Below are 22415 nucleotides of genomic sequence, written 5' to 3' on the forward strand. Positions count from 1 at the left end.
CTCCAGCGACAGCTCGCCCTCACTGCTTCCATAAGAAACTAAGCTTTGTCCCTTGGTCACACAGCCCGTCAGCTTTCACAGAGCAAAAAACCTTTATTTTAGGATCAGTTCACAGCGTGCCCTTGTTTATCTTTACTATTGTTGTTATCACATAGTGCCCAAACGTGCCATTCAGAGTCTCAACGCTCATATGCCGACGGCTGTACAAACACACGGGGAGTCATGACCTGTGCAACAAGAAATCTGCCTTCTTGCTTCTACTGTGTTTCCATGCGGAGGCAGCTCAGGCCCAGCTGAAGTCCAGAGGGCTCTACACAGAGCTGAGCTGCAGGTTCGCGGGTTGATTAGAGATTACAGACACACCGAAAGGCGGTATGGAAGAAAAGAAACAAAACTGATTAAACCCAGTGTTGATACAGACGAGTAGTATGCTTAACTTGATGGCTGCAAATTGGTTTAAGATCAAAAGACAAAAAAAAAAAAACCTTCATAGAAAACATGCTTATTCACAATTCCCTGTTCCTTTAACATTCATCTCCTTGTCTTCAGAAAAAGTGACCCTGGGCTTACTGCCATTGTTGCTTGCATCTTTCCCCTCTTCAGACCTATTCTTGTTTCTACTTAATGCTCTTAATTCCTTACAAATAAAAGTTTATATTTATCTATATAGTTATACACGCATATTCCACTCAATTTCCTCAGGATATGACTCTTCCATGCTGCATAAACTTCCTTCCCTGGACTTCTCTAGCTCTATCATTCTTTTTGCTACTGTCCAGGGTGCAGCTGTCAGGCGCAGGAAGCCCCAGACTCTCCTGCTCACACACAGATTGATCAAGGTCAGGAAAAGGGTAGCCAGTACCTGCTGCCTCTTACTCTCACAAACCTTTCACATCACAACAACAGAGTCCCCAAACAGCCTGGTGAGCTTTCAAATGCAGAAACCAACGACACAGTCGGTGTAGTAAGGTAAAACCCACCTCTGGCAAGGACATCAGGTTATGGCCCTCCCAGAGATGACAGAAGGCTGAGTAATGGGCAGGGAAAACTCAGGTGACCACCCCTAACACATAAAAACCATAGTGGGTAATCATGGTCATGAGGTTTGTTATATAAGACGGTTTCAAGGGATAAAATAGATATGCCTGAATATTGCAGTTGCTATATTATTTCAAATAAATAATTAAAAATTATATTAGATAAGAAGAATACTATAAATACAACCTGTTCAGTAGTCCTAATTTCCAAAGACTTGCAGATACATACTTAGATTAGAAACTGGATTTTTTTTTTTCCTTAATCAATTTTGCTTTAACTTGGAATGGAAGACTAGAGAATGAATATAGAAAGTGCCATAGAAAACTTAAGGTGAAATTATGTGAGTTCTCACTCATTCTGTCAACATATTATGTAGAGGAAAAAAAAATAATTTCATGGTTGTTGGTGTTTTTCTTCAAGTTTCTAAAGGTTCAGTTTTGGAGCCCTCTCATAATAAGATTAGGAAAAACTGATGCTGAAATGCTAACTGAAAGAAGGAAATTTTATGAACAAATTTGGAGAAAAAGGATAACGTAGCTATGCTGACTGCAGAGAGACTGAGGCATGGAAAGCTGCATGAAATTCAAAAGAATCATCTTAAATCTAAGTGCTCATCAAAATGTCTCACATAAATGAATCATCATGGTTTCTGAAGTGTGAAAAATTGCCATTCAGTAGAACTGAGTTTGAACTGTGAAAAGGTGAACTGGAACTGAAATGAACTTTCCCACGCTAAAGAAAATGCTTACATCCTGCCTGGCTAGTTTTAGAGAAAGAAATCAGATATAACGTTTGGATGTAGAACCAAAATTCATCAGAGTCAGGGGGTCTCTAATCCAAGGCCTTCGTTGAAACCTGTTTCTGTACATGCACATTTATACTCACATGAGAAAACAACATCAATAAGCGTCACCAAAGACAGATTCTACAAGGTGTCTTCAACTCCCCATCAATTTCAGATGCAACTAATGGGCATTAGAAACTTAGCACCTTGCAGGATTTGACCCACCTTGAGCAAACACCACTGAGAAAATAAAGAACCAAAGCTGTCATTTCTATCAAGCTATAATTAGCTGTATTTCTTTTTGTAATCCCAAAACCCTAAGCAGCATGCAATCTTGTCATTGGAGCAATAGGATAATTATTGTAGCACAAAACTGTTAAAAGTGTCCTCCATTTCCCTTTGATGTTGAAAGAATAATTAATTCAAAGACATGCAAAAATTAGTGGAATTTAAAATACCAAACAACTGTAGTCTAGTCTTGTCAGATACAGTGTCTCTTTCATAAGACGTTTCCTAGCTTGCCCAGCTTTTTCAGATCTACTCTCCAGGGTAGTTAGATTATCCTTGTGTACAGCAGAATAATTAAACCCACACCAATTAAAATGAATGTGACTTAAAGGGCTCTTTTCTAAAGCTTTGCTCTCTATCAAATGGCTCACTCCAAGACATGCAGAACATAAAAGTAACATTAAATTTAAAAAAAAAAAAAAAAAAAGGAGGGAGAGGATTTCAAGATGAGATCGTATCTTAAAGATCATTCCACTGCCAAACCCCTTCTGAACAGGACAAAATATATGTTTTTCCTTTGGACATAAGGTCAGACATACAATTATGAGACTGTTGCCCTATAATTAGCAGAAGTCTCCAGGAAACTAACCTACTCTTCAAGACTACCTCAGCCCACTGAACTAGTACCTCTTCAGCAGTGCCACAATTGGTCAACACTGGACATTTGATTGCCCAGTGGCTGCACCAGACTTTTGTGGATACCCAACTCACAAGTGCTAGTGCAATTTTGAATTTGTAGCAAGGGTGTGATTGGTATTAGTAGAAGGAAAACCCTTAAAACACGACCTGTTCTTTCCTAGCACATTCCACATTCAGCAAGTAATAATGTTGCAAATATTCTATTTTCATTGGGACATTTTTGTAATTTAAGTTACAACTCCAGAGCTTGTCTTCTGATGATAATTTAGTCCCGTTAATTATGCCTTGGATCCTAATTTGCTGTTATGATAATCTATTTCTTACCCTGTGTGTCTGTCTATAACTGCAACCTTGCAATGACAAGTGCTGAAAGGACAAGCAAGGTCTGGATGAGCTACCTCAGTCTCTGTTTAGCAGTGTGGCACGAAGCCCAGCTCAGACTAACCCCTCCATATATTCCTACTTCTCAGGAAGAATTTACAGCTTCTGTTGTGTTCCACATGCTCAGTGACTGCAGCTTGGACTTGCCTCCTTTATCTCCTTATACACCCCTCGTCAGTGTAACATTCGCCTTGAGCTCACAGAAATTCCACAATTTAGCCTAGATTTGATCTCAGTTTCAGAAGGCAGGGTTGGAGAGCTTCAGTGAATTGTGGGTTTGGCGCACAAAAACTGCCAGACAAGTATTTTTGACTCCTACTACTCAAAGACCAAGTTGTTCTTTGATGCTGATGGCCTTCCTGGGCACTTATTATTATGTACAAGGCTGATATTTTATTCCTTCTCTTTTTTTTTTTTTTTTCTTATAAACCTACATTTCTTAAACATTAATAACATGCTAGTTTGTTTTCAAAACTGCATAGTCCTTGTTATAAGTACCCCCAAATTCTCTATTACATTGGAATTTTGATGCAATTATTAGTGTATGAGTGCTTACATAATTGTCACTTCGTAGTACATTAGTCTTGTAATAGCTTACTGAACCTTATTTCTCCACCATTCCAAAAATATCTAATGTTGTCATCATTTACAACAGACTGCTCCAAAAGCCCTGAACTTTTATGTTAATGTTTTTTCTTTAATTCCCATTTGAAGTGCTATTCAACCTCTACCACATACCTTTAAAGATGCATCAGAGATAGATACAGATTCTGTTCTAGGATTACAAAAACTAAATCACCCTCTAATTCTGTGAGTTAAGAGTAATAAAGATATGAATTAGATCAGGATCAGGATCTCTACCATTCATTTTTTGCCAGATACGTATTCATGTCTGATCTAGACAGCTTTCGATCTTACGAATTCATTATCTAAGCAAAACAGGTACAATTTATTTTCCTAAAATAAAGTACTGAAGCACAGCCAGGCTTCAGAGTGCCACCTTTAGTTACGGAAGGTACTAGTGCACCATCAGTATGACTGCAGAGTGCATGGACCACACGTATATTGTATAGAAGTTACATCTGCCTGGCTCTATCTTAATCTGTATCACATTAGGGCATTACATCCTCCTTTCCAGTACTCAGTGGAAACGCACAGCTTCCCTCATTCTTGTTAAGCTCTCATACATTATAGATTACCAAAGCATGGAATTTCCAAAGCGGCGATGGATTTTCAGTTTTGTTTTCCATTGATAACTCCCTGATCAACTGATCAGATAATTAGTTCTCTATGAAGGGATGATGTGCTTCATATGTGTAGGACATTGGATAAAAATACCCCCTGCTCAAATGGCATACAAAGTCTCAGAGCTGTTTAGTGCTTATTCAGGAAATTTGTCCCAATGAGGTGCAACAACAAAACAGGTATTGGTTCTGGGATCATGCTTTTAGTTGGCTGTGTTATTTCTTCTCATAACATAGCCACACTGCTATGTTTTATGCTCCGTTTTATGGGTTCTAGTCTGTCTTTCAAGCCAGAAGTATTTCTAGACTCTGTCAGAATTTTCTTATGTAATCTTGGGTAAATCTCTTGACATTTTCTCTGTCCAGTTGTACAGGTAAGTTAGCACTCAGCCAATTTGTCCACTCCGAGGTGAGATGAAACTGAAAGAACTGATATTCATTGAGTATTCTGAGGTCTGTTGACAGAGACGATCATGCTTGGTATTGGAAACACTGTCATACTTGAACTATGGTAGATTTTAATTTTGGCAAATGCAGAACTAAAGGCGGGGGCAGGGGGAGCGGAGAAGCTGTCCCTTAAAAGTTTCCTTTCTTTTCAGTTTAGGCCTACAGGTGACATGGTTGCACTTAAAAATTCGCTTATTGACCAAAGTCATCCAAGAACCATTACCTACAGTGGAGGCTTGTCATTTGAGACCAGCAGTTGCTATTGATTCTGAGGATCATCTGATTCCCTCTAAGAGGCTCCTTCACTATTTCATAATTAAATTTTCCAGGCCTCACTAAATAAGACAGCATGACTAGAATGAAGGTAATACACAGCATATGTATTGTGAAAGCATAAAACAACAGCAGAGTTCCCTTTAATAGATAGCCATGAATAAAGGACATTAATCATGTTAAACATTAATTTGCTTTTACAACATTTTTGTTTGAGGAACTTTCATGTTCCTGTCTCTTTGGTTAACACATATCTGACTACTTTATTCATCTGATATTCATTATGGTTAGCAATCATTCTTACTATATTTATGGTCACTCAGGCTACATCTACAGTTGCACACTAAACAGTACCAGGACTCCTTCCCTGGCCTTTACGTCATCTAGCACAGTTTGGCCACTCCCAATGCCTGCAATGCAGACCGCTTGGTCCTCAGTACCAGCTGTTTTACTCTGTAGATCTGCTCCTATCATGTTGCCCTACATGCTAACGTAGACATAGAGCCTTCATCTGCAGGTCTCTTGCCTTAAAGCCTGTGTACCGGTATCACCCCAGTGAGAGCACCATAGCTGCACAGATAAGCAGATCAGACAGAGCTGGAAGTCATTTAGTCATTTCAAGGAACCGAAGGACCACTCTGGATGAAGCCTATAGTGCCCTCTAGTTTGGCTCACTCTTCAGAACAGACTAGGTTCAATTCCTCTGTCGCTACAACTGGTTCCACACTAGACTAAAATGTTAATGCTGCTCTTCTGTATAATTTCTGATTGTAAATGAATGAGTTCCACTGTTATCAGAGACAACCGCTGCCCAAGCAAAAAAACTCTGCATTTGGCTGATTATAACTTCCTCCAGCATTTGGTCTTGCAAAGTAAAAAAGACAACTTGCAACCAGTCATTTATAAATAACCTCAGGACTGGAGCCTATCAATACACATAATCAATGCATATAGTGTTACCTATTATATTATATATAATGGCCAGTCTTTTGCAGGGGGAGACGAGGGGGAGTTGCAAGTATGCTTGACACTTCCAAGTTTATATGTCTTAAATTGACTTTAGATTTCTTTGGTTTCTATAGTACATATTTTCAGAATTTTTGGATCTGATTCAGCTTGTTCTGCTGAACAAAACAGTTTCACTGCTCTAAGACTGGAGGAACACAGTGGTGAATCAGGCCCTTTATTTGACTCCAATGGCTTACTATCAGGCCTACTGCAAACTACCTATTGAAAGCATGACAGCAAGCACTATGCTCTATAGTAAGCATTTGGAGTATCATGCTCTAAGTATAGGCCATATGAAGAGGTCTTTTGTTCAGGAAAGCAAACTGTACACTGTTTAGTAAGCCACACTCCAAATATAGTATCGATAAAGCACGGCTAAAATCAACTATTGCCTCAACAGGCATTCACAGATGTTGTCTGAATTAAGCACGCTTCAATCTTTGGGCTACAATGCATCCACTCAGTTCTTTCACAGACAGTTCATGCAGAAATAGAGTAGGCAGGGACAGGGTATCAGGCAACGCGCAAGAACTTGAGGCTCCAAGTGGGGAAGAAAAAAAATTAGAAAAAAACAAAATAAAAATAAACCATATGGAATCCACACTCAGATGCCTTTAAAACAACCACAAACATTCTTGCTGCCTCAAGCTGCAAATGTCGTGAAACAATTACTGGGCTGGGGGACTTCAAAGGTTCACTGAGAGCAGCAGTTTTATTTTTCAATCAAACACAGGAATAGGGCTTTTTTTCCCTCCCTCTCTCGCTCTCTCCCTTTTTTTTCTGAATGAAACAGCGCCCAGGCTTCCTGATTTCAAAAACCCTGTTCCGCTTCGCTTGACCACTCCATAACCTTAAGAGAAGCTCAAAAACTTTGAAACGAAACTGTGAGTCATACGGAACGAAAGAGACATTCTTATATTTCATTAAGGTTGAAAACTGCTGCATTCCTTGTTTGTAAAATTTACATGAATGAGCTTTAAGAGCTTGCAGCTGAATGCTGGGTAAAGCTTGAACTTCCATAAACTCTTATTTACTTAATCATTGATTCTAGAAGGTGACTGGCTGTTATTTGCAGGGGTTCACAGATTCATAACGCACCATGCACAGAAACAACTGGACTGCTTCTTGCCACCGGCTAGCCTATTTAAACTTTTCTTCCTTTTTTACTCGGTTTGTTGGTTGTTGGTTTGGTTTTTTTTTTTTACTTTTTGGGAGATCTGTGCACTTTTATTTCATGCTTTCATTTCAAAAAGGCAACGGTTTAACCTCAGCTTCCTTGCAAGAGCTTTTGGCAAAGGCTGCAGCAGTGCTCACCTAGAGTGTTGGCTCACTGGTGGAAGTAGCTGTGCTTAACACCATGTTTTCTGATGGCTGAAAACACAGGGCGTGTTTGGCAAAAGAGATGTACGCCCAGCAGCCCAAATGCTGCAGTAAGGAGCACACCTCCCTGCAACCAGGACAATCCAGGCTGCCCCAGGAAGCTGGATCCCAAAGGGTTAAGTTGGCACTGACCCCTTTGTACAGAGTCATGCACACAAAAATCATGCAGAAATAACATGCTGCCCCCTTTGAAGAGAACTGAGTCAGATTGTTAAAAATGAAACTGACTCATTGTAGAAACAGTGGTCACTGGAATGGCATCTCCACAACTGCTGCGGTAAGAGAGGAAGCTGCCTGACCGCAACTGCCTTTGTGCTTATTCTAGCTGTTTAAGTTCTAAAAACCACAAAACCCCATTTGAAATTCCACTGTATAGCAAGGTTTGTGTAATGAGGTTACAATTCATAATAGGATCATTGAAAACTGAAACAAGCAGCATTAATATGTGGACTGCCTGCAACGAGCTAGCAGCAGCATGATGATGTCATTTTTAATTAAAAGTCTGTCCCTGTTTGATACGCTAAAAAAGAGTGCAAATCAGGGAATATGCGCTGATCCCATCCATAGGGAAAGACTGTCAAGCAGCATAGTGGTATCACAGAGCACCCTGCGAGCCATATGGCATGGCTTTAATGGAACTAATTCCCACGTACTCTGCTTGTGTCACGCGTATCAGGATTCTGCTCCCACACTGAAAAGACATTAGTCAGAAACAGGGGGAGGGGAGGCTCAATGATACCCAGCATCGTGTCCTTTATCATGTGGCATACCGTAAATGCGACTGCTGCAGTGCCGAGATCGAGCGGAAATAGGCTGCAGGTTCGTGCAAGAGGACAGACCCTTCATTAGTGTAAGTCAGCGTAACTCCTTTGACTACACCAATTTACAGCAAAGCAAGTCTAAGCCTTTTAACAGATGTGACTAACCAGCCCTGTGAAATGTGAATTCAAAATGGCTGGTATTTTAGAGCTATTTACTCATCCAGTATTGCATTTTCACCCCAGACTGAGTGACGTGGAAAACAAGATATCCTCATCCACAAAAAGCTTACCTTTTAAGATCAGATGCTGCCTAGCACTCAGCGCTGTTGACTCCCTTTCAGCTTTGTGCTTTCCTTAAGGCAATTAAGACCGACTCCGGACTTCAGCAGAAAGAGGATACATTCTTGTGAGTGTCAGTGGCTGCTGAACACATTCTGCGCAAAGATTGGGCACCAAGGCCCCAGTCAGCTAGTCCTTAGCTCTCTGAAATGCCTTTTTGACTAGAGAGAGATTTGTCTTACTCAGCTAGATAAGAATTGTAACATGTTCGTAGTAACGAAGCATGTCACAACTTGGATGAAACAGTAGAAGAAATATGACCAAGAAAAAGTTTATGCTTTAATTAACTGCCATTTCCGTGTCCTACAAATGTTTCAGAGTTAACTTTGCCATTTATTAAGAATTTTATTTTTGGATTTTTCCACCTGCATTACTGCTTTTGGGTCCAAGTCATGAAGACTATCACGTGAATAATCCTTATACCAAGCTGGCCTGCAGACCTGCATTAAGCCAATAAGATTTATGTTTCCTTTACAGTGTTTCAGTGTAAAGTTTGATGTAAAGGTATATGTGGATCTCTGAAATCATTAAGAGTTGATCATGATCAAAAAACAAACTTGGGAGTCATTAGCATAAGATTTTGACATTAGTCTTAGCTTTATAGAATCCTGCCCTCACTTAGGATATACATTGCCATTAACATCAGGGATATTTAGCTGGGAACTTCATTTGGTCTAGTAGTTTTATTTCACGCAGTACTTTAAGCCCCCCTGGGAGTTCTTTGCAAAATAAAAGAATGGAGAAGTCTATATGCCGTCCCAGGTATCTGCAGGCCTGCAAAAGTCTGCCTTGCTTCTGTTAAAATCTAGAAAGATTTGCAAAGGTTTCAGCTTTAGCCTAACCAGGAAATGCTCGGGCGTTTCAGTGCTAAGCACCTGGCACAATTCCACTCTCCAAGCACCATCCTACAGGATTCCTTCTTGCTAGACAGAAACAAACAGGATGCATCTCTCACCGAGGCAGCTACTCTTCTGAAATCCCGTGTGTGGGTGCATGTGGCTGCAAGCACACACACACACACATGTAGGAAAGGGAGAGTATGTGTATAACCAACTTTCAAAGTCAGTGGGAGGGAAGGATTACCATAGCATTGGACCCCACATGTTTAATTTTCACAGAGACTTAGAATGAAATGTGCTACATTAAACCTAAGATAGTAGTGATCAAATTCTTATTGACCCCAATCACTTTAAGCTTATTGTATGCTGTACTCCATATATAGGGTTTAAATTACACTTAGGGAATGTTTCTTGTTGGTACTGAATGCAATGTGTTTTTTGAAGAAATAGTATTTCCTTCTTGGACCACAACGAGCAAGTCCAAGGTCAGACAAATCAAGCGTGGTAGAACAGGTTGCAGTGTAAAGGGCTCATAGGGTCACACAGAGTTTTGCTATTCAACTCAAGAAACTTGGCTATTTGTCAGGGATTACAAAAAGACCCTATCTTCTTATGTTAATATTTGACATAATTCCATATATACATTACCATTAAGCCAAAATTTATCAGTTAAAAAAAATAAAATTCTGCCTATCCTATAAAAGACAGATCATTAGTCCTACAAACTTCATCCACTGAATTACAGCCAGGTAAACAATAAAGAAAAGCTTTCTAATTTGTTCTCTTGTATGGAAAAATATTAGTTGGAAAATTAAATCTAAAGCTGTTTTCAGGGAATGTTAATCTATAACTAAAACGCTGAAGATCCTTAACATCAGTATAAATTTTCCCACCCCTGTTCAATCTTGCCTTACCTTGGAGGCATATTAAGAAATGAAACTGCCAGGATATTTCTGCACGATACCCTTTTTGTGTGTTTCACAGCTAGAAAGTGAAAGGCTCAGCAGGTTAAATACCAGCAGAGTAAAGTATTTTATTCAGATATCAGTTGCAAAGATCGGGGGAGGAGGGGGAACGCAGTGAGGCCTTTCAGCCTACAGTGCCATGGGAGAAGAAAAACGAGACAGCAGAAGTGTGTGGTAACACAAAAAGAATGTTATCTCAGCGGAGGGGAAAATACTTTCAAATGCATAATTGCAAACACATACCCTCAGCAGCTAACCCAGAGCCCTCTCAGACTGCAAAGCTAGGAGTTTGGAAAGTGGCCAAAGTATCAGTTTTATTTGAGAGATCAAAGTGATGGAAGAGAGAGAAAGAATAGCATCAAATATGATTGATAAAAAGTATTGCTTTCTTTGATTGGTTTCTGCTCCCCCTCCCTTTTCCACCTCATTCTTCTCCCAAGTTCACTAAGAAGAATGTCAGATCTGTGGTACATCTAGCAACACATGCTTGCATGTGAGATGTGCCTATAGGAAAACACCTGCTTACTACACATACCTTCTTAAACTCATTATGGACACAAGATTCCTACTCAGTGCAGGTAACTGCTGTTAGCTATAATCCAATTATTTGGAACACTTCACAGCTTGCACATACAGGTATTGTTTCACGTTATGATATTTGGTTTCTTTGCACAATCTTCTTCATGCTGCTGAGCATCTACATGATTATCCCTGTGGATTTACAGGGACTCTGAACCGTGCAAGTTGGTGCTTTCATTATTTCTGGTTCATAATTATCCTATAGACTCTTTATTGTGCACACCATCTTTCTACAAAGATACTGAGGAAGATAAAAGGTTTATGATGGTAACACAGTTGAGTTTATGGTTCCTTTCACACAGTTAAGAGTATGTTACCTTAAGCACAGACAACCAGGACGAAGACCTTAGAACTGAAGGGCACTTTCAAATATGATGAATTCAAACCATTGCTAAATGCTCACAGAAATCATAGCTGATGGGCAGGCGTAAGGCTATGCTTAGGCCCATGTACTTAACAATGTTATACAGGCCAGGACCTGCAAATGATGTACATAGTCACTCTGTGTGTGCATACATGTTGCAAAGTCAGTTCTTTGCATCAGGACTTTGCAGGCTGTGGAGATGACATTTACTAGAACCACTTACATGAGCAAGAGTTTATTACAGAATAAAAGACAGATCACACCACAGGAATTTGGAGAAAGAAGCCTGTGGAGATTACTAGTAAAAGTAATAAAATGGGAGCAAAAAAATTGAAAGAGGTATTGGTTCCAAGGCAGTACTAAGAAAAAGAGAAATTTTACAGAGAAGGGACATGGCAGCTGCGAGCCATGACAGGCACTAGAAGGACAGCGGAAAGAGGAGAGGGAAACCACACCAAAAGGGAAAGCAAAGAAACAGGCCTGAGAAGATTTGAAAGGTAACTAGAAATGACCATAGACCAAGATATCGTAGGTCTTTCTGTGATAAAGATGGGGAAAAAAAAAAAAAATCACAAGAATTCAAGAGGGACACACAGACATGATGATGAAATTGGCCATTAAAGCAGACGAAGCAGATACAAGAGACGAGGTAGGATACGACCAGGTAATAAATATTTTAGCAACAGGGAGAGAGGGGTGGGTTTTTTTAAGGAAGGAAAAATGATCCACAATAATGGATTTGAGCAACTCCCTTATGGATTTGATAAACTCAGTCTTAACAAGATGTGGTTGTGAGCCTGGTTCATTAATCATTCAGCCATCTAGCTAATCCTGCATGCAATATCTCAAAGTCTGCAATAATCAGATGCTATTTTGGCAAGCGTGAACCGCTGGGCAAACAGCACATCAGGGGTGCATGATGAATACATCACGCTATATAACTCTGCAAGGAAAACAGGAGATGGAGGCTTAAGAACATGTAGGATGATTAGAGTCGCAAGATTAACCTGTAATTTGGAATTGGAAAAATGCTAGAAGGAGGATTAAGAATAGGACATGGACAAGAGGGTAGGAAAACTCTAAGGATGGGGTAATGTACGTGTGGTTAGAAAAGATGCAGAAGGCTGAGATAAAAGAGAAGGAGCAGGCAGATCATGAAGGAGAAGGACAAGAGAAAGTTTAAAAATAGTTCCAGTAAACAGCTTGTGTCATTGTTGCAGCTTCTAATTTTTATTTTTAAAAAAAAAAAACTCATATCACCATGGCAGGGCCAAATCAGGTGTGCTGTGAAAGGAGGAGGATGTACAACAGTTCAGATCACACTGAGTATTACTAATTTGACAGATGACTAAACTCTTCCCTCCTTCTTCTGCCCACTTCACTAAACTCTCACTCAGTTCTCTCCTCCGCATCCATCCACCTGTATTGGTGGGTACACGAGTGTCTCCCAAGATGAAAGGACACAGAAAAACTTGTAGGTAAGTGTGATGGAGCCATCACTTTTGGGATGAATCCAGCCAACGTCACTGTTTCCTCTCTTGGTCCCTGTGGTGTTTAAACAACATCTTTTCATTTCCAAGCACTAATTAGCCCCCACAACACTCCATGAGATAACTTAGCAATTAGTATTACCGCCATTTAACATGGAAGAAGATTAAGACTAATAGATTGAACAAATTAACTACACCGCAGGGAGGGGTAATTCCCAAAGCAGGAATTTAGACAAGATGAGTTCTTAGCAGTATTCTTTGATCATAGTAATCGATAGTATTGCTGTTCCTACCCAAGTACCTCAAGGCAAGATAAGTTACACTCATAACATTTTTGGCCTGTACCTATTCTTAACCATAGGGTATAAAATGAATGAATCGGAACAAATTATTGACACAACTGAAAACTGTAGAACTTTCAGGGCCTTTGTCAGTAGCCCATTACTGTCTTTTCTGAAAAGCAGGCTCAAACTGCAAAAACTATGAAGTTCATTTAAAATGAATAGAACAAAGAAATAAATAGGCAGTGGACAAGAAGGACAAGAGCAGATATGAGGAAACAAGCAAGGAGCATACTGAAATCCAGCAAGCAAGACCAAGTTACTTCAGAAGCTGACATTAAACGGACAAAAAGCATAGGGAACTAATGCGAGAGGAACCATGAAATGAAGAGTAAACCAAGGCTGAGAGCTGCGAGGAAATCCAAACTAATAAAGAACGTAGCACATGCACGCTTAACAGCTCCAAGGCCGTGTGACAGCAGCACACCACATACACTTAGCTCCCTTGAGCGTTAGTTAACCCACTGGTTTCAAAGTCTAGCAACTGCAGTTAACCAGGCAATAATGCGGTAATGCCTGCAAAGCACGTGGTACTCACCACCACATAATTTCAGCCTAACAAGCAAGTGCTGTACCCGAGAAGGTATGTAGAGAAGTCAGACCAGCAAGAAGGACATAACTACAGCTAGACTACAACCACCTTCTGGATTTAACTGTTTGTGCTGTCCAATAGGTTTTGATCAAAGGAATGATGCCTAACATCTCCACAGAGCTTTGCCTATAATCACTAACTGGTTTTCGCATACCCTTCTTACTCCATAAGTATGGTGAAAGAGGCAAATTTCCCTGCAAATATGAAAGAAGGTTGCAATCAGAACCTGGAATATTATAGTCCCGTGTCCAAGTCAGCCTTGCTAACTTGTAAGCATTCATTTTTTACCTGTGCAGCCTGTGGCATTCTTTTAGCTTCCATGGCAAGAAATGAATTAACAGCATCTTAAATCCACCTCGCATTGCTCACATCAATAGCCTTCACATATACCTCCAAAATGGTAGCAAAGGTACAATAAAAAGCTTTTGGTTGACAACAGGTATTTGGTAAATCTTCCAGTTCTCTTGTCTGTGCAAGAAACCTAGGCAGCAGAACATGGAGTACTGTTTGGCAGAAAGTATTACCTTTTTTGGGTTCTCTTTGGGGCTTGTTATAAAGAAACAGTGACTGGTGGGTAGCATGTTGCTGAAAACAGGTAAATCTTTATGTAGCACCTCAGAGGCCTGAGACCCAAATAAGAGATGTTATGGTTGAATTAAACATAAATTTTCAGTTTGCTTTTAAAAAAGGAATGACTCATTATTTTGCCTGGCAGTTACTCTAGTGGCAAAGCAATGGGCTCTCTAATAAAAAAAAAAAAAAAAAAAAAAAGGAATGGCACATGTAGTATGATGATGATTCAGCAGAGGCTGGTGGTGTGGGCTGTCAGCTAAATATCCTGTGAGATACTTTGTTGACTAAACCTAAAATTATTATGGTAGGAAGATAAATGGTACTCATGCTGTTTCTGGGAGATTTTTTTCTGTCTCTTATTTAGATGATATGCACATGATCACAGGTTGGTAACTGTCCGTGAAACACATGCTGGTGAACTCAGAGATTTATCATTTTCTCTGAGAGGAAAAAAAGTCACCCATTAGTTTTATAAATATAACCAGGAAGCAGCTTTGTGCACTTAAAAGAAATCAGCAACAGCGTCTGCACCTCAGAGATTAATTCTGGATGACGTTTCAGGCACATAAGGTCCCGTAAAGTTGATCCCATCCTAAAGAACACAAGATCATTTACTCCTTGAACAATAGGCAGGGAGATTGAAACACAAACCTTATTGCATTTTGAAAATGGCTTGAATGGCTTGGACTAAACAGCGGAGGCTGTAGCAGCCCTACAATTCAGGATGTGCACTGTCTAGGCTTCTTTTTTAGACCTGAAAATAAATTGTTATTAGAACTAGTTTTAGGAGCTTACTAAATAACTAATTATCCAAAGCTCTCCCATTTTTTTCATCCTGTTCTAGCCCTTTTTTGACCCATTAATAACATCATTGCAATTTCTGAATTGCTGCAAAAAGAAAGTCCATTTCAGATGGATTGCAGACTTAAGAAATGAACTCAATTGGGAACTGTCACAGTTCAACTAACTCAAAGCGGAACAAGTGGAAGCACCATATAAAGATGGTGTCCTATCTGAGTAAATTAAAAAAAAAAAAACCAAAACCAAAAAAAACCCAAAAACAAACCCAGAACTATGGGGCTTTAGTGGTAGTTCTTGCAAAGAACCTTAATAAGGGCAGGGTTTAGCTTGCAAATAATTGCCCCCCCTCTATAACCCCTTGAAAGTTTGTGGATAGAAGCCACAGGTGCAAATGTTTATACGGACAGCTACATCAACTTGTGGCAGCTAACAAATTAGCAGAAATTATCATCTAGTCAGAAAAAAAGCATAGAAAAAATTCTGAAATTAAGACAGAAAAAATTCTGAAATAATTAAAGTTTGCAGCTTACAGTTCCTCTGTGACTGTGTAGCCACCCAGATACCCATACTAGCCCTGCTAAGTGCCTAGAGAAAGTGCTCTAGTGTTGACTGAGCATTCTGAAAGGTTTTCACTGGAAAACCAGCTTTGCAGGAAGTTTATTTTCACAAGAAATATTAAGACAGTTTGGGCCAGCCCTTTTAAAAATGCTTAGGCACTCTAGAATTTACAAAAATTTCCACAACTTGTTCCCTCTGTGACGGCTCCAGCCTTTTGGATGCATTAACATTTCAGATTACTCTCATTACTTTAAAATACCCTCCCGTGAGTTAGCACACTGAGATGGGAATCGCTTTACTGACATTTCAAATGTGTTTTCCTAACGTGGCCATATTCACATTTCAAGACTTCAAGTCCTTGTCGGTTTGACAAGAACAAAAAAAAAAAAAAAAAATCTCAGCGTAGCTTCACACCAGTCTCCTTTAGAAACACCCAAAGGTGTCTGAGACATCTTCCCAAGGAAAAAAAAGAGTTCTTTGGAATAAACAATCTGTTAAGGGGAAAGAACAAGTGTCTTGGGCAGAAAGAGAACTACATTTAGCTGAGATGAAACAAATGTGTCCTGTGAAACAGGAAGAAAAGGGGAGGGGGGCAGTGGAGAGGGCAGCAGACAACGCTGACTTGCTCGCTCTTTCCAGGCTTTGTATTTATTTCTGTCATGGATCTGAAAAGGCAGGCAGCAGACTTTGTAGAAGCGCCTTATGAAATGGGGTAAATAATGGACCCCAGATGCCCTTGTTTCCTTCATTATTCAGTCTAGGCCTTCAAAGCTGTTTTGCAGTGTGAGGTATCAGAGGGAGGTAGAGTGTTCTGTTAACAAGATTTCAATGAGCTTTGGAAGCAGGTCCAGGGAAGCTGCTGGAAATGTTTCAGACATACAGCACTTTTGTGCTTTTCTGACCTGTATGTAGTGAGAAAACATGGGACAGAGGGTGCCTTGATTTTTAAGAAAACATCGTCTAAACAATATGTAAACAACAACAGCAACGCTTTGTATGTACGTTATCCCATTAATCCAGCATTCTCAAAGCATCTAAAATACATTAAATCGAAGCAGTGTTGTGGGGCTTAATGAACAGAAGCACAGGGAGTTTAGAAGATGTATTAAAAAAAAAACCCACAGTGAGCAACTGGCCAGCCAGGGCATTTGGTCTCTTACTTCCTCTACTCCATCCCCTGCCGTGAGGCAACACTGCCTGCCCTCTTAGCAGCAAAATATGGATGAAAGATATTTTGCTTTTGCTGTGAGACCCACCCTGACATTTCTCTGCATATTTCTAAGATTCCTCATGATTCATCATCAACCAAGAACCACGTGAACTCAACTGACATATCCAAACACTTTACTTTTTGGATATGTTTAGCCTTGCCTGGCAGTTCAAATCCAGTCTCCACGGATCACAGCCGTTGCTAATAACTACATATCTTTCCCTCCGCTTTTTCACTTTTCCTTCCTCGCTGACATTAACATTTAAAAGCCGAACCATGTCTCAGAAAGCTTTTTCAAAAAAAGAGACTCCTGGCTATTTCAAGTTGCCATTCTTCTTTTAGCTTTTGCTTTCTTCATTGTTGACATCAGCCGCTCTATATTTACTCTAGCAACATTACATCCTGTATGTGGGGATGGCTCTGTACACTCAGATGTTTCCGAGTCGCTTTAGGGTATAAGGATGTATCGTGCACTGCATCCTTTCTGTTACCGTGTCTTACACTTTCTTGAGCGTGCAATCTTATCTCAAAAAAACACAATGGCACCACCTAAAGGACATATTATGTATATAGGAAGACTTATTAGATGCATTTGCAGCACCTCTCTCTAGTCTACTGTGTACTTGTGTGCGCATGTACACACGTGCGCTCTTGACAACATTGAGCCCTATGGTGGCAGTTTTCATTTTCTCAGGAATCAGCGCAGCACAAAGCTTATTCATGATTATGAAATCGTGCATAAAGACATCCATATTTTTATAGCTCCTCTGATAAGACTGTAACAGAAAAGACAACTGTTAAAGCAGCCGCCCTTTTCTCCGCACTCAAAACGAAAGTAACAGGCATGCCTAATATAACAATATGAGCAGCTTTAAGGAAGATTAAATATAGGAAGAAACACTGCTGCCAACAGAATGGCAAGTCAATATAATCCATATAAATCTCTCACCAAAAAAAAAGTGTGTTAAAATACAAGAAATTAAAAGAAAAAAAAGGATAGGAGATCCTTTCATTCCATTGTATCTAAGTAATACAGCAGCATATATACTACTGTATATTTTACTATATGTTATGCAATGGTCCCGATTTCCCAGAAGAGTGGGGGAGTTTTTAAGAACAAGTTTAACTTGTTCGCCTTTCTCAGCATCAGTCATAGCTTTCATAGTTCATCGTCATAGATCATTTTGGTGAAAGCATGAAGTGCTTTCACAACCGAGGACAGGCGTAACAAAGGCTCTTCCTAACAAATATTCGAGGGTTTGATTACTCAGAATGTCCATTTTTCCAAAACGAATCAAATGCAAACAACTTCAAAGCTAATAGAAGCAAGAGTCTACTAGTGGTTACAGTTCCATGTTATATGTTCATCCGACTTGCTTCATTTACAACAGCAAAACAGAGGAGAAAAAAAAAATCGGATCCTTTGAAACAGCATTTATATATAAATTTACTATGGATAGAGCAAGTTATGCATGGCAACTAATATTCAAATGCTTATGACAGTGGCCATACAACACTGTTCTGTGCTTTGGTTTTAAACAGGGAAGACTAAGACACAATCAATTGCCTGACAAAAAGACTTTAAAGTTATTTTGAGGGGTATCGACTAGTTCAAAATGTTGTTAATGGGTTCTGGAGACTTTCACTTGACAATCTGAAGTCATCACCATACGATACATGTGCAAAGCCATTCCATTGCTTCAATTTGGTTACTAGTTGGCAATACTGCATGAGAAAAACTGCTTCTTGATAGCTCAGGAGAGAGGCCAAGGACTGACTGGGCATAAAGAACAAACTACTTCCTACCCCCCAGGTCAGGATGCAGGCATATTGGTAGAACTGAGTGGGGAACTGCAGGCTGTAATGGCCTCTTCAGTTCATAAATAGGAGACTTTGGTCTCCCAGAGAGCAAAAAGAGAAGAAAATATATTTCAAGGCCTGTATTTTAAACATTACTTTTCAGAATAAAATAAAAGCAGAGCTTTTCAAAATATTTAATATGCCAGTTGTGTAAGAAGGATGTGCCAAACAAATATAGCCGTTAGGGGCCAGATATTCAGAAGAATTCAATTGCCCACGTGCATCTCCAAATCAGATGACTAGGTTCCCTGGAGCACTAGGCCTCCAGCAGAAGTTTTGATTATTTTGGCATTTCCTTTAGGAGTTGAACTGGAAGTCGACAACAACCGTGGAGTGCTCAGCTCCTTGAAAAACCTGGCCTGGAGATTAATAGCTATGCAACGCTTAGCATACCGATTGCCTTTTACTCAGTGTCTCTCATAATTTACAGCATTAGCTGCCTAAGTCTAGCAACAGCTTTTGGGAAGCTGGCCACTAGTTTTCTCACTTTATAGATGGAAAAGCAAAGGCAAGAGTACCTGTTCTAACAATAAGTCTAGAGTAAAAACCATCACAGACCCAGATTTCCCCAGTCTCCTGTATTTCCATTAAAAAGTAGCAGTAGAAAGGCAAATATTTAGAAGATAGCAACAACCTCAAGGCCCCAGGCAAGAATGAAGACATACATAACTGAGGCACATACAAACAAGAGAGAAAGATCTGCCATTCCCTACGTGAATTTGAAGCTCATTCTCAAGAGAGACTCTGTATTAATAACTGCTGCCTATGTAAGTATTCTGACCCATCAGTACATCCCGGTCTGAAGAGAACTTGATGTTGTTAATGGAAAAAGCTAATGAAAATTTTGTGAAGAATGCAGTGGGTGGCGAACCTACCATACAGGTAGGAAAACAGGGGGCAGTTGTGGTGTGGTCTGCATCTTTTTGGAGAGCATTAAAAGGAAAATGTCAAATCTTCTAAACCTTCAGCCATTCACTGCTACAGCCCATAAAAAGAATTCCGGCTACATCCCCCAAACACAGTTTTCGTAATGCTAAAGGGCAGCCAATCAATTTACAAAAGCTTTTAAAGAAGTCCATAAAATCATTCCTTTCATTTCAATTAGAAATGAGGCAGACAGTTCATAAAAAAATTGGTTACCTCAAAACACGGGGATACCTGCCAACCTCCGGGTGGGATGGACATTTTTGTGCCAGTGCATTATGTATTCATTTCTGACTGAGCGGTTATAAAAGCCCATCAATTCAAAATGCCTTGTGAGGAATTTAGCTCTACATAGGTTAAGACTTATGCAACCGTCATCATCTTAGTGATAGGTTCTTTAACTCTTTCCATAATTGTCAGCTCAGCTGCAGTGACAATGCTAAGCCTAGTAGTTTTTCTAAAGTCAATATCCTGTTAAAGTTCGTAGGATTTCATCTGAGTAAAGACCTCAGGATTTGGTTTTCAAGTTATGTCTTGGAGTGCAAGATGTGCAAAGCTGACACTGTAGTATTCAGCGGAAAAGTGGAGAGGACTGAAAAAAAAAAGTGAACTGCTCAAGTCACTGAGATCAAATGTTCAGAGAAAAGCCTTGAAAATGTTTATTCTCTCAGATTAGATGGAATTCTAAGCAGTGTTTATTGGAGAGAAGAGATGGAGTGTGCTATGTCTTATTCTTGCTTCCTGTATCCGCCTTTCTCTTAAAAGTGCTAAGTAGCAAGGCTGCAGGGATTATGGTGCCGAGGGAATTCTTGCCACTTTCCTTCTCTCTCTCTCTCTCTCTATTTAAACATGACAACTCTTGGCAGGCCTCGGTCACATTGTTTGTGTAGCCAGGACAAGAGGGTGGAATTCTGGAACACGTTCCAGCCCACATTCCGGATTTTCCTATAAACTAGCCCCTTATTTTAAACACACGCCTCTGTGAATTACCTTTGTGTTGCTATGCCATTTGAAATTCTGTTTCAAACACTCCTCATACATTAAAATCTGATTCAGCTTGAATTCCAATCAAGGTATTTCTTCATGGTAAATAATCTACTAAAAAGACAGTGTTTCATTTCATAGAAAAAAAAATATTAAGGGGGGTGAGGTGGTAGAAGAAGGAGGGGAAAAAGGCTCAGAGTCAGCCAGGGAATATGGAATCTTTCCCTCTAAATTAACAATTTGAATAATCATGTTGATTGCATAACAATTTATATAACTGGACTTTATTGCTTATATTGTCAGAAGACTGGCCTTTCCTTTTGTGAGTGCAATTTGCATATCTACCTTTTTTGCACTGTTGAGTAAGTAACAGGCAAAATTTCAGCAGTCACTTGCCTAACAATTGGATGTTAGGCTGCCTAACAATTTGCAGCTAAAAAAAGTAGAAAATGAAGGTCAAACTGAGACAGTCGAAAACTCAGCCCCTGCTTTCTCTTACTCAGCTGATTGTTGCACAAAGATCAACATTGCTCAATCTGGTGTGTGTACTTTCAGCTCAATAAGTGCTTTCATTCATCATTCACAACTTGCTTTATTATGAAAGTTGAACTATATCTTTAACACAAACCACACTTCCTTTGTCCTGAATGAAAGATCTGCCTGGGCACAGTGGAGAACAGGCTCGTCGTTGATCCAATGTTATCACATGCACTGAGGCCAATATCTTACATCTTAAAGCCCACAGCAAAAACTACCTATGTAGAACAAACTTCCTATGTAGAACAAACTACTGAAGTAGAACATTTTTAATTAAATGATGGAGGTAAAAGAGCTCTTTCTCCACCAGTAGCACCAGGTTTAACAATCCATTTGTCCCACAAATGTTTCTGCATCTTCTTTCATGAAGCTGCTGATGCATATTAGGACCTACACTCCCTGCAGGCACGGCCCTCCTGAATACCATCTGCATACCTTATTAGAAACTCATTAACTGGCACTGGCATAACTTCAGCTTTACACTTGCGTGCCTACCTAACACTTTTTTGTTAGTTTCTGTGTCACTTCAATTCAGTGTCCTGTTGACTGCTTTTCCATCCTTAGAGAGTATTTGGAAAGGGTATTGTGTTCTGTGTCCAGATACTCCCTAACTCTCCAAGGGAAAAAGTCAGAAAAAACAACAAAACATCAATGCTATAAGATATCGCTTCATTTCCCTGTTAGCTTATAACCATTACAGGTACAGAAAGGCAACAAAAATCAGGCTGTCAGAAAGCAGGGTAGAACAGGAGAATAGGGAGGTTGAGAGGAAAGAAATAACAAAGTTAAAAAGTTGAAAGACAAGGAAGAGCCTACTTACATTTGTCACAGCAAGCACCTTTTGCGAGTCTGAAGGCTGCCTAATGAAGTTTGAATACGTTCAAGAAATGTCTGTACTGTCCATATGTAGAGCATGGATTTCATCTCACTGTATTTCACAAGCCACTTCTGACAAGTGAGATAAGATATGTCAACACTCTTTGCTTGTTGAGTTTTTTCACTCTTTTAGCACATCAAATGCATTTTATATCTTAGCAAAATCTTTTCTTCCTACTCCTCTGCAAACATAGATATATTTTTTTATGAAGGTTAGCTGGAAGTAGTATTAAACACAGGACTGTATGATGAGAGAGAATGACTGGAGAGTCATGCTTGGAGGGTCCATTCTCACTATGAAGCCAAAGGAGCCTGTTCTGGATCATGAACCAAAAAATGC

General features: G+C 39.7%; 1 long non-coding RNA gene across 3 annotated transcripts in view; it reads right to left on the reverse strand.

Moving 5' to 3' along the window:
• Positions 1-22092, reverse strand: part of LOC129207494 (uncharacterized) — a 200673-nt gene extending 178581 nt beyond the window's left edge. For all 3 annotated transcript variants that reach the window (XR_008577458.1, XR_008577457.1, XR_008577456.1), the window contains exon 1: positions 22020-22092. This is a non-coding gene — a long non-coding RNA (uncharacterized LOC129207494). The remainder of the gene's footprint in view (positions 1-22019) is intronic.
• Between the last annotated feature and the right edge of the window lie 323 nt (positions 22093-22415).

The sequence above is a fragment of the Grus americana genome, chromosome 5 (assembly GCF_028858705.1).
Source record: "Grus americana isolate bGruAme1 chromosome 5, bGruAme1.mat, whole genome shotgun sequence".
Lineage (NCBI taxonomy): Eukaryota > Metazoa > Chordata > Aves > Gruiformes > Gruidae > Grus > Grus americana.